Here is a 12,104-nt window from a genome sequence, read left to right on the forward strand (position 1 = left end):
TTTTGTTTTTATTGATAGACAAAATACATATAAATCCAACATTGTCTTTTATAAACGTTTTGTAGATGATGTTTTTATTGTATGGCATGGTTGTGAAGAGTTAAGTGATTTTGTGAATTTTCTGAATCAAACTACTACGTTTTTGACTTTTGAAATGAAATGCTCAAAATCAGATATTGATTATCTAGATGTTAGAATTCAATTGCAAGAAGAAGATATAACTACTAGTATATATAAGAAAGATGTGCATACCAATAAATACTTACATAAAAAGTATGCATGCTGGGCATACATTCAAAGGTATTATAAAGAGTCAATATATTAGGGTTAATAGACTTAATACTGATGTTGGTACATGCATTGAGCAAATGAATGAAATGACTAAAGAATTTAGGGATAGGGGATATGATATGTTACAACTATCCAGCCTTGGTGAAGAAGTATTGCATCAGAGGGGAAATGAAATTAAGCCCTACTTCTCGAAAGATGGTTATGTCCCTAGTAGGGAACGGAATAGTACTATATCTGGTCGTATGAGATATACTATTACATATAGTAGAAGTAGTAAACCTACTGAAGATTTTATTAGAAAAAATTGGGGTATACTAAGAGCTTTACCTGGATTGAATGACATAATTCCTGAAACTCCTTTATTTACATATAAAAATTGTGGTAATCTTAAACAATGATTATGTTACAAAGATTTCTCATTAAATAGAAAAGTAACAAATATTCCCAATAAGAAAGGTACTTTTTCCTGCTTTAACTGCTCATGCTGCTCTGATGTATGCTCTTCTAATACCTATGTTCATCCCATCAATAAGAAAAAAAAATACTTTAGATGTTGGGCAACCTGTGATACAACTTTTATCATTTATTTGGCCACATGTACATCATGTATGGCATTCTATGTAGGAAAATCTATTCGTAAACTTAAAAATCGAATCATAGAACATAAATCTGATATCAGAAGGGGTATACTAGCCAATGCATTAGCCAAACATGTGGATGAAGAGGGACTGACACATAATTTTGTCTTTAGGGTCATAGATGTGTTAGAACCAAGCTTAAAAAAAGGTGATATCAATACTAAGCTGGAAAATAAGGAATATGAGTGGATTATTCGACTTCATGCAGACTGTCCACCTGGAATTAATAAACAAGTCTCTATTAAACCAATTTTGAAATATAAACAACACTACATAAAAATCTGATAAAATGGATTGATTATTTTTGTTTTATTATTATTTTTATTGAATGATGATGAATTAATGATATGTATCTTTAAATTTATCTACTAATCTATTAATTAATATTCTTGTATGATAGGTTAGGTTGTGTCATGTGATTATTTTAATGTTATATAAAAGAATGCATAGTTCCGTGGTGGTGCAGTGGTAGCATTGTTGCCTCACAGCAAAAGGTTCTCCCATTCGATTCTCGGCTGGAGAGCGGGGAATGCCTTCTGCGTGGAGTCTGCATGTCCTCCCCTCAGTTGGGTGGTCATTCGAAAGACATGCGTAAATGGGCGTGCCTTCATTGAAGGTTGAGCTGGCACCTCGGCGTTTGTGAAAATCTACTGCCAATCCATTAGTGGAATGGAGCTCCGCTGTGGTGACCCCTAATCGGGAAAAGCCGAAAGACAACAACAACATAAAAGAATGCATATGGTAGAGAATCTCTAACACTGATGGATTTTTATCCAAAGCTTTGTTGTGTAAAACTTGAATATTTATATTAAAACCATTTCATATTTCTTATAGCTGGTGCTGTGAAGCTGTTTTTTTGTTTTTGATACTTGGATGTTTTACAGCTTCACTTTATCTCAGTGGTACTTTTTTCTGTTTTTGACCCATCAGAAATGCACACACACCTGAACAAGAACTCCATAATGAGGCACATGCACAAACAAGAATCATAATGGAGCATGTGTTTGGGATGCTCAAGTCACGGTTCCAGTGCCTGGACACTTCTGGTGGAGCCTTGCAGTACTCACCAACTACATGTACCCAAATTGTCCTTGTATGTGCCATGCTACACAATATGATCCTGCAGAAACAGCTGCAGCAGGAACAGCATGGGGCAGGGCCACACAGCCCCCTACCATTGCCAAGGCCTGAACAGGCACAGAGTGACTCAGAGGAACAACCTGAGCCTGCCCCAGTAGGCAGAAGGAGGCATTCCCAATATGCCCTGGCCTTGGCAAAGAGGCAACTCATAGCACATGCACTGACATGGTAGGGACCCAGGGAATGGCTCCACTCTCTGACTCACACATACAGTAAAAGGGATGACAAACATGACACTACCTGTGCTCAACCATGTATAGGGAGTGTACTATGTGCATCCTACATAGGCAGCTCTGCAGCACCACCCTCAGTACTGGGACACCCACAAGGTAAGTGTCTCACACATGCCAGTCAGGGGGGGGTCACATACCCAACAACAGTCGCAGCCAGCAGGACAGGTGTAGACAAACACAAACAAATGCTGTACTATGGCCTCTGAATGAGGCCTATGGGTAACCTCCCCCCCCTCCAGGCCTACACAGACAGACTACAGCAGGCCAGGCAGTTGGATGTCAGTTGTGAAGGCTAGGAAGTCAGAAACTAATATGTATGTAATTAAAAGCTAAGATCTGTAGTACACTGGTATGCCTCTAGCCAGCACAATAGGTAAGACTACAGACTGAAATGGAGTACCCAGCATACCAGTACAGTCCTAGCAAATGTGTACAAGTGTCAGGTGTGTGTCCCCATCCTACGTAGACTTATAGTAACAGTCAGGTATGCCCCCCCACTCCTGTGTAGAAATGTAGAAATAGTCAGGTGTGCCTCCCCATCCTACGTACAAATATTGTAACAGTCAGGTGTGGCCCCCCCCCAAACTTGTGTAGAAATGCAGAAACAGTCTGGTGCCCCCCCCCCCCCGCTATGCAGAAATGTAGCAACAGTCAATGCCAGTTGACCGATGGATACCCTACAGACACATCATGCTACCTGTCTGTGTACAACACAAAGGTCAGCACCGCAGTATACTTGATCCACACATGCAGTACAGACTGCCATACTGGGCATGCTCACACACTTAGAGAAATGAAGGCAATGTCAGTCAACAACATACTGAAAGGTCATACTGGGCATGCTCACACACTTAAACGCATGAAGGCCATGTCTGCAAACACCAGTGGACCAGACATATCTGGCAGTTGCAGTTCTTAGTGCAGACACATGTCAGTATGCACCACACCTGCCTTGCACACTCAGTGGATAAGAATACAGACATATATGTAAGGACAACACACTATAATAAGCCAAAGGCAGATGGACATAGATGTGTGGAAGAGAGTGACTGTGATGAGCCATCCAACCCTGTCCCACCCAGCACACAGTCAAAGGGCCCCAAACACATGAGGTGCAGATGTCACCCACTGCAGATAATAGCCACCAGTATCTGTCAGCATTACAGACTATGTGGTGCACGTGCCAGCTGGGCAACATGACTATACAAGGAAGTAGTCCTGTAGTAGCTGTATACACGTACCTGTGACATATGACCCTGTTTGTGCCCACATGTGGCGTGTCTACCCCTAGATGAATGGGTTCTGGCCCATGCACACACTGCCTTCCCTATAGCCCTACTATGACAAGCCTGCTGAGGTTATACAGTGTGAAATACACTCTTGGGAGAGCTGTAGCCCAGTAATCTCCGTGGCACTTCCCATAACTGCATACTGCTGTAGTGTGATAAACTAGTTAGGTAGGAGTTCAAACCCCAGAATTGGCAACTGTGTGTGTGTGAGTGTGTGAGTGTGCGTTTGTGTGCGTTTCTGACTGTGTATAGAGCAATGCTTTTTAGGCTACTCTCACTCCTTGCAATTCATATACTCAACTTTGCCAAGGCTGCTGATATCACCAACCTAGAAATACACCTCTGGGAAGGTTGTAGCCCAGTAATGTCCATAGCACGTCCTGTAACTGCGTACTGCTGTAGTGTGATGAAGTAGTTAGGTTAGGTGTTCTAACCCCAGACATGGCAACTGTGTGTGTGTGTTTCTGACTGTGTAGATAGCAATGCTTTTTAGGCTACTCCAACTTCTTACGATTCATATAATCAATTTTGCCAAGCTGCTGTCACCAACCTAGAAATACACCTCTGGGAAGGTTGTAGCCCAGTTATCTCTGTACCGCATCCGGTAACTGCGTACAGCTGGAGTGTGGCAGTTCTGGATGTATTGTGTGTGTACCAATGTCTGTGTACAGAGCAATGCATTATAGGCTAGTCACGCAGTACATTCCAAATGCCCTACTTTGGTAATCCTGCTGAGGTCATCCATTGTGAAATACACCTTTGGGGAAGAAATTCTGTAGTAATCCCCGTGGTGCGTCCTATAACAGCTCCATGCTATAGTGTAATATAGACCTCAGTCAGGGGTTCTATACCCACACATGTCGGTTGTGGATGTTATGTGTGTCTCACTGTCTGTGTAGGGAGCAATTCATTTTAGGCTACTCACTCGCAGTACATTTGAAATGCCCTACTTTGGTAATCCTGCTGATATCCATTGTGAAATACACCTTTTGGAAGGAATACTCCAGTAATGTCCATGGTGCGGACTATAACTGCGTAGTGCTGTACTGTAATAAACTAGTTAGGTAGGGGTTCTACTCAGGACATGACAGGTGTGTGTGTGTGTGTGTGTGTGTGTGTGTGTGTGTGTGTGTGTGTGTGTGTGTGTGTGTTTGCAACTCATATCCTGTGTAAAGGTGGTTTTGAGTGTGGACACCCGTGGCCAATGTGGAGCAGGTTTTGCATATTTCTTATATGGTGGCCCTACTATACATCACAATGTCAAACGTACTGGGATAACAGTTGTAAAATAGCTGAGAGGCTGGGGTGCAAATCCATACCCATACATGTGACATCAAGGCCAGGGAATGACAGTTAGAAACTCCAGTGTTACCCAGACCACACTCTCTACCCATGTGTCATGCACACACGTGTAATCAACCACCAATATATGGGTAGTACACTACATATTGGCCACCGATAGTGACTATGGAGTGATAGCAGTGGGCCCATCTGTCCAATATGCATGTACATGCAGACAGTGCACCTCCCCCATGTTCCCCAATGGACACTTGCACCACCTGTGGTGCCTTCACATGTGACCCACAATAGACATACCATGCCTGACAACATGGCCTGTATAGAGAGATGCCACTGACGCCAGGGAATGCTGTTAGCATGCTATCAATGTAGGTGCATGGTAAACTTGCTGCCCATTACCAGTTCCTGCCACAGGTGGGCAAGACTGGCACATCTGATAATTAGTGCTCACAACATGGGACAGACACTCAAGGTACAGTTCCACATGTCACTGTACATGCATGTGGGAGGTGTGCACATCCTACACACCATCCATGTGATAGACTAAGGAACACATACATGGCAGGCGATGCACAGCATTGGCCACACACAATAGTCACCCAGGTGACTGGATGGGGGGATACAATACCCACCTGTGTGGGCAATTGCAGAAACTGTAGCCCTGAGCCACAATGCAGACCATTGTCATGTGGTCTGATGCCAAGGTATACCCATCACCTACCCTTGTATAGCCTGCTGGCACAGATGACCACCACACACCCGTGCAGACATGCACCCATGCATGTCAGTATTGGCTCCCAGTGTGTTTTTGTGTGTGTTGTATGGTGCATATGGCCACATCAACACTCACTACAAGCCCCATAGGCATGCTGAAGCATGCTGTCCAATGTCTGACACCTCCTCATAATCTTTGCTCTTACGACCTCTGTATGACCTGTGTGGTGCATGTGATACCTGCACAGTGATGTGTTGTGGCAATCCCACTACTGATGAGTTGTACTCTTGGCCCTGCCAAGTGTGTCAATGTGTGTGCATCCTTGTGAGACTGTGGCTGTGTTGACGCTGGCACCTGTTCATGCAAACAGGCACATGTATGTCACCTACCTTATATGTTTTGTATCCCTGTTGCAGAAGTCACTCACCATCACATATATGTTCTGAGTGCTCCACAGCAGGTAACCCATGTGGTGCATCCAATAACTGCATCTAACTGTGATAGCACTACATAGTTGTCGGGGGTTTGATACCCTGTGCTGGTAGGTGTGTGACACAACCATGCTACAGTTTTACAATCCCACCCCTCCCTGACAGGTATTTGCCTCTGTCTGCCTCTCCCATCCCCTCTCTGGTGGATGTGGAGACCCACACCTGCTATGCTTAGGCAGAAGCATGTGTAATTTAAGTGATGCTCATGATCAGCTGATGGCATCTGCACGAATTGCAGCCCTCCCCTAGCTGATAGCATGTGGAACAGCTCTGGTAACATTCCCATAGCCAATTTCAGGGAAACACACTCCAATATCTAGGAAAATCATGGTGGTGTTGGCCCTTTTCATTCACTGTGAGCAGGAACTAGATCTGTTGTTTGGCAAACAGCATCTCAGATGGATTGGGGATTTACCTCTAACAACATACACTGTGGAAAGAGGGCAACAAAGAAGAGGGGGATGTGCCTGACCTGACTACAGACTGTAAGTGCTGCTATACTGCATTTGGAGTAATGTTGGTTTAACAGTGTTTATCTGCATATGGCTGTTGTGCATGTTCCATGTTTATGAGGAATCCTCATCTGCAGGGTCATCTGCAGACTGGCCAGTGTTGTGACTTTGGTTTCATGTGTTAGCCATGGAGAATCTATCTGTGAACTGCAGAAGGTAGTGTGAGGATTGCAGTCTGTAGATGTTGAAGGCTGTGACAGTTACTGACTTAATATCCCTCATAGGACATATGTTGCAGCAAACTCTGGTACAACAGTAAATGTATGATGGTATCACAGCAACATGTCAATATTGGCCCTGTGTATGTGCTTCCAGCCACACCTCTGTCAACCTTTGTACATAGGTCGTGCATGAAATGGTGCATATGTGCCATACACCATGATTAGTGTCATCATATCTGATAACAAGCCAGTGATATATCAGACTGCTACACATGTTATGTACAGTAGGGGTTATTTTTCATGACATAACCTGGACATTCTGTGGATGATTGTACAGTACTGAGGTCTGTGTACTTATGGTGAATGTCATCAGTGTGTGTATTGTTAACATGTACATTAGCCTGTGTACAGACTGTGGTAGATGTCATTGTTCTAGCTCCTCCTATCTGATGTTACATGCTGCCCCACTGCATGGTACCGTACTGGCGTACATGTTCGTATGGCCATACACACACATGTCCCATACCACAAATAACCATCAGACCAAACTGTGTAGCAGCCCAGTATATGTAGGGTCATTCTGAGAGTGGCACACATGAGGATGGTGTAGAACAGATAGTCCATATAATGGAATATTATGCTAGCATACCATATGAGGCTGTGGCTGTGTTCACATTGCTTGTGGTTATGCACTTTCAGTAAACACAAGAGGCCAGCATCAACAGTCTAAGTACCTTTATTATAATAATATTCGATTCAGGACATAAAAATGACCTAAGGCAACAATTCTATTTCAAACCGGTTTCGGCTTGACAGCCTTCTTAGTGTAGATAGAGGCTACTTAACTCTACACCTGCATTACATACTGTTGATCGGTTGGTATCCTGTGGCACAGTCTGTTCTCACTATTGTACAAATCAAAGGACTTGACCTGGACAGCAACAGTAGTGAACCTTTCCAGACTACTGTAGTAGTATAACTGTTACACAGTTGCATTCCTCTGTGTATATGGGTGTCGGTGTCTGAACAGCTACATGACATGGCATATAGAACTGTATACTACACAATGAAAGGTGTGTGTGGTGTTTTCCCTATGACCTCTTTGTGGGTATATGTTGCAGGCAACGAATGTCATTTGTATGGGTGGCCCATACAGTGTCCAGTTGTTCAGGTGTTAACTGCAGGCATAGTGGCTGTTCCATATTGTGTGTGCGTGCCTTCTACATATGTATCGTACTGTACATATATCTGCATGTGTATGTGTAGTCACATGTATATACATATTTATCTATATATATATATATATATATATATATATATATATATATAGACATATATACCTATATACATATATACCTATATATATATAGACATATATACCTATATATACATACATATATACCTATATATACATACGGATATACTTCAGTACACCGACACGCCAGAAGACCGACACTCAACAGAAGGATACGAGAAGACCGACGACTCAGATGACCGACAAGGTGAGATCCCGACAGACTAAACACCGACATGGGCAAGGTGTGAGCGTGACTCAGTAAGTGTGCGATAGAGTGAGGGATTTAGTGTTAGGGAGCGGGCAGGTAAGTGTGCGATAGTGAGGGACTGTAGTTTTAGGGGCGGGTTAAGTGAGTTAGGGTTAGGGTGCGTGTAGGGTAAGTGTGCGATAGTGACGGACTATATGTTTAAGGGTGGGTTAAGTGAGTTAGGGTGCAGGTAGGGTATGTGTGCGATAGTGACGGAGTGTAGGTTTAGGGGTGGGTTAAGTGAGTTAGGGTTAGGGTGCGGTAGGGTAAGTGCGGTTGTGTCGGACCTTAGGGTTAGGGTTTGGGTTAAGGTTAGTGCATGTATAGTTGTGTGTAATGTGTAGTTTACGTTTTGTGTGTCGGTGTTTTGGGTGTAGGTGTTATGGTGTTAGGTTTTGTGCGTTGTCGGTATTGTGTGTTGTCGGTCTTTTGGTGTCGGTGTTTTGGGTGTCGGCTTTGTGGCGTGTCTGTGTACTGAAGTAGACCCATACATACACACACACACACACACACACATATATATATATATATATATATATATATATATATATATATATATATATATATATATATATACACTTACTGGGGTCCACTGTAGACGGCCTGCTGACACCACTACACCCATCAGCCATGTGGCACATGGACAACCACAACACAATCAGAATAGATAATGGAAAAAACAATACAACATTGTTAATTACAGCTATAATTCATTATGGCTGCACAGCTACACCTTCCAGGATATTAGCATTTCACTTTACTACTGACAACATGCTACACAGCATTCCATTGCTACACTGTTGTACAGTCATCCTGTGCATCAGCACCATGTTAGCCTGTCCCTGCATCGATGTTACTGATGACAGGATGTGGCACAGGTATCATCATATGCACAGGGTGTGTTGGTTTGCCAGAGGCTTAGGCTGAGCCATACAATTTTGTGTGTGTGTGTGGGTGGGGGCTGAGTAGCGTTATGGGCCATTGGTGATGTGTGTGCAGGTATGTGGTTGCCCTAGGTTTGTTTGTGTGTGTCTGCATGCACACAGTTCCACCATGTGGCTGTCCTATATGGGGATTTGTAAGACAGCTGCAGACTGTACCTGGCAGGGTTTGCAGTTCACCGTCTTCGGCCATGGACGCGGGACCTGTGCCTGGCAGGGGTGCCGCAGGCAGTATCAGGTACAAAGCCAGATTGGGTACTGTTCCCAAAGGTTGACAAATGTCCACTGGATCCAGGTCCCTCCTGGGACTGGCCAGGGCCATGTGCACGTGGTCTGTTCCAACTGTCTGTGGACAGCACCCCCCCACAGTGCTGGGGTTGGTACTGCCACTACGGGAGCGGCTGTGACTGGTGGGATGTCCACAGCGACCTCTAACTGCTGATGTTGCTGGCATACGTCCATGTGGCCATCGCAACCGTCCCACGCTGTCCTGATGCATGGATATGACATTGTTCATGAGATCCAATGTCTCACCCAGTCTATCCATGACCTCAGATAAAATTATGACTGGCTACCTGCTTGGTCATGGATGCTGTCATTTACATAGGTGTGATGAGCCCCTACACCCTTAGACCCTGTCTGCTGTACCATTCCATTTGTGCCTGTGCCTCCATGACAGTCTGGAATATGCATGTGATAGATATAGATGTGGCACATCTGCCAGGGGCATGATGACAAGCAGTGGTCCGAGCACCCATGAACATCTGCCTATGTGGTACCCCATCGGACATCTGGCTATGGCTGCTGTGTCATGACACATGTGCCATAGATACCACACTGTCCTGGCCAATGGCAACCATATACTGTCCCTCGGCTAAGACGAACAGTGATGAGGTATGTAGAGGCAGTGTGTGTGCGTGGAGGCGTTGGATACTTGTGGGATGTCAATTGCCCCTGATGACCCTGCCTGTGCCTCAACACACCTATCCTCATGGTCACTGTCTGTATCAGTGACATCAGATTCCCTGCGGGAAGGACCCAGCCCCACATCATACCTGTGAGGGGAAAACAGGGAACAGACTGTAAGACCTGTACATCACCACTAAACAGTACATACATACACATACACACACACACACACACGTGTGCAGACATGGCCACACACACAGACATACATGCAGTAGACATCCATGACAACCCATACACTCCACCAGACAGCACCTATAGACAACTCCAGCACCCCCATAACTCACACAATAGCAGGTGATGGTGCAGTACAGTATCACACACAAACCTGTAATTACACACATGTCAGCATGCAGGACATGTGGTGCTCAACAGCATGCAGTGCAACTGTAGTCAATCCCCGTTACCAACATTATACATGGCTGTGATGCATGGCTTCTGTTAGTAGGTGATGGCCCTCCCCCTGGAACACACGCATGTCCACAGCATTGCTGTGCATCTGTTCAGCACCCTGGTATGTAATGTGCACCATACCTCACAGGTGTACACACCATTGCAGGATGTGTATCTGTGTGTCAGTTATGTTTCCTCTGCTGCTCACAGCCTCTGTGTGTTTCTGGATTATATGTGGACACGTGTTTTGTGAATGCCTGATGTATAGTCACAGATGTCATCATCAGTGGTGCATGTATGAGTGATAGAATACCATTAGACCAACCACAGACACAATGCACTGTACCTATGGTGAGTGTAGAGACCATTATTGACATGGCACTCTCTTCCATGACATGCCATGGTGCAACACTACTGCATATGGCAACACTAAACATACCTGATAATGTGACATATGACCTAGGCAGTCAATTGCATTACAAGCCATATGTGTCAGTTGTGTAGATGCTGATTTGTGATGCATACTATTTGTGGGTTCATATGTGTGCACACAAATATGATGGTGTGTAGCAATAACTGCTATGTGTACTACTGTGGTCACAATACCCGACAGGTGTATATTAGCATGGGCCATCATCATGAGCCAATAGTTGGTCAGTCAGGCCTGCAAATGTTCCCCAAACCTGCATGTTTGCCTGCTAAACACGTGCGTACCATCACTAGTACAGTGGAGTCAGGGTTATATCTGCCACACTTCATGACCTTGACTGTGTGCAAATATAACCATTCTCAGTGGGTTTGTCTCTCCCCTCCAGTGCACTGTTGTGTTTCAGGATGACACACCCTCACCATCTCCTGCTACATTGCAAATGCTCGACATCTGTGGCCTACACGTGTGCCATATTGCAGTATCCCAAACTAGGAACACCATGTGTACTGGCATATTCCCTACCAATGGAGGGCAAACATGCAGGTGTACAGTGACACAAGCATTGTACAGATGGGGATGTCATCCCTGGGTTGGGGTGAGGTGTGGATTGTGCAGCACATGCATCATAACTGCAACTTCCTGGACTCCCCCACATGGTGCTGGTACATCAGAACACATTGCAACACATGGTTTTAGCAATGTCCCACCATTATCCAGGTCATATCTGTATTGAGCCCTGGCTGATGTTGCCTGTGGTACACATAAGTTCATAGTTGAGTACTGGTCTATTTGGTCCTGGGGCCTGCATAAGCCTAGCCACAGGGGTTCCCAGGCATGCACCACCCAATAATGTTATTCCCCTGTGCCCCTATCAGGCTGTGGCACAGACGTAAAACCCTGGGTGAATTCCCCATTTCCCATCCAGTTGTCAAGTGTTTTTTTGTAAAGAGGGCCAATGAGTAGCATTGCCTGACATGAATGGGTAGTCTGTTCCAGTGTGTGGGAATTCCCCAGGACAGGGCCCTATCCCTCCAGTATGTTCTGTGTAATGTATTGATGAG

The sequence above is a fragment of the Protopterus annectens genome, chromosome 16.part0, assembly GCF_019279795.1.
Source record: "Protopterus annectens isolate FY-2018-M chromosome 16.part0, PAN1.0, whole genome shotgun sequence".
Lineage (NCBI taxonomy): Eukaryota > Metazoa > Chordata > Ceratodontiformes > Protopteridae > Protopterus > Protopterus annectens.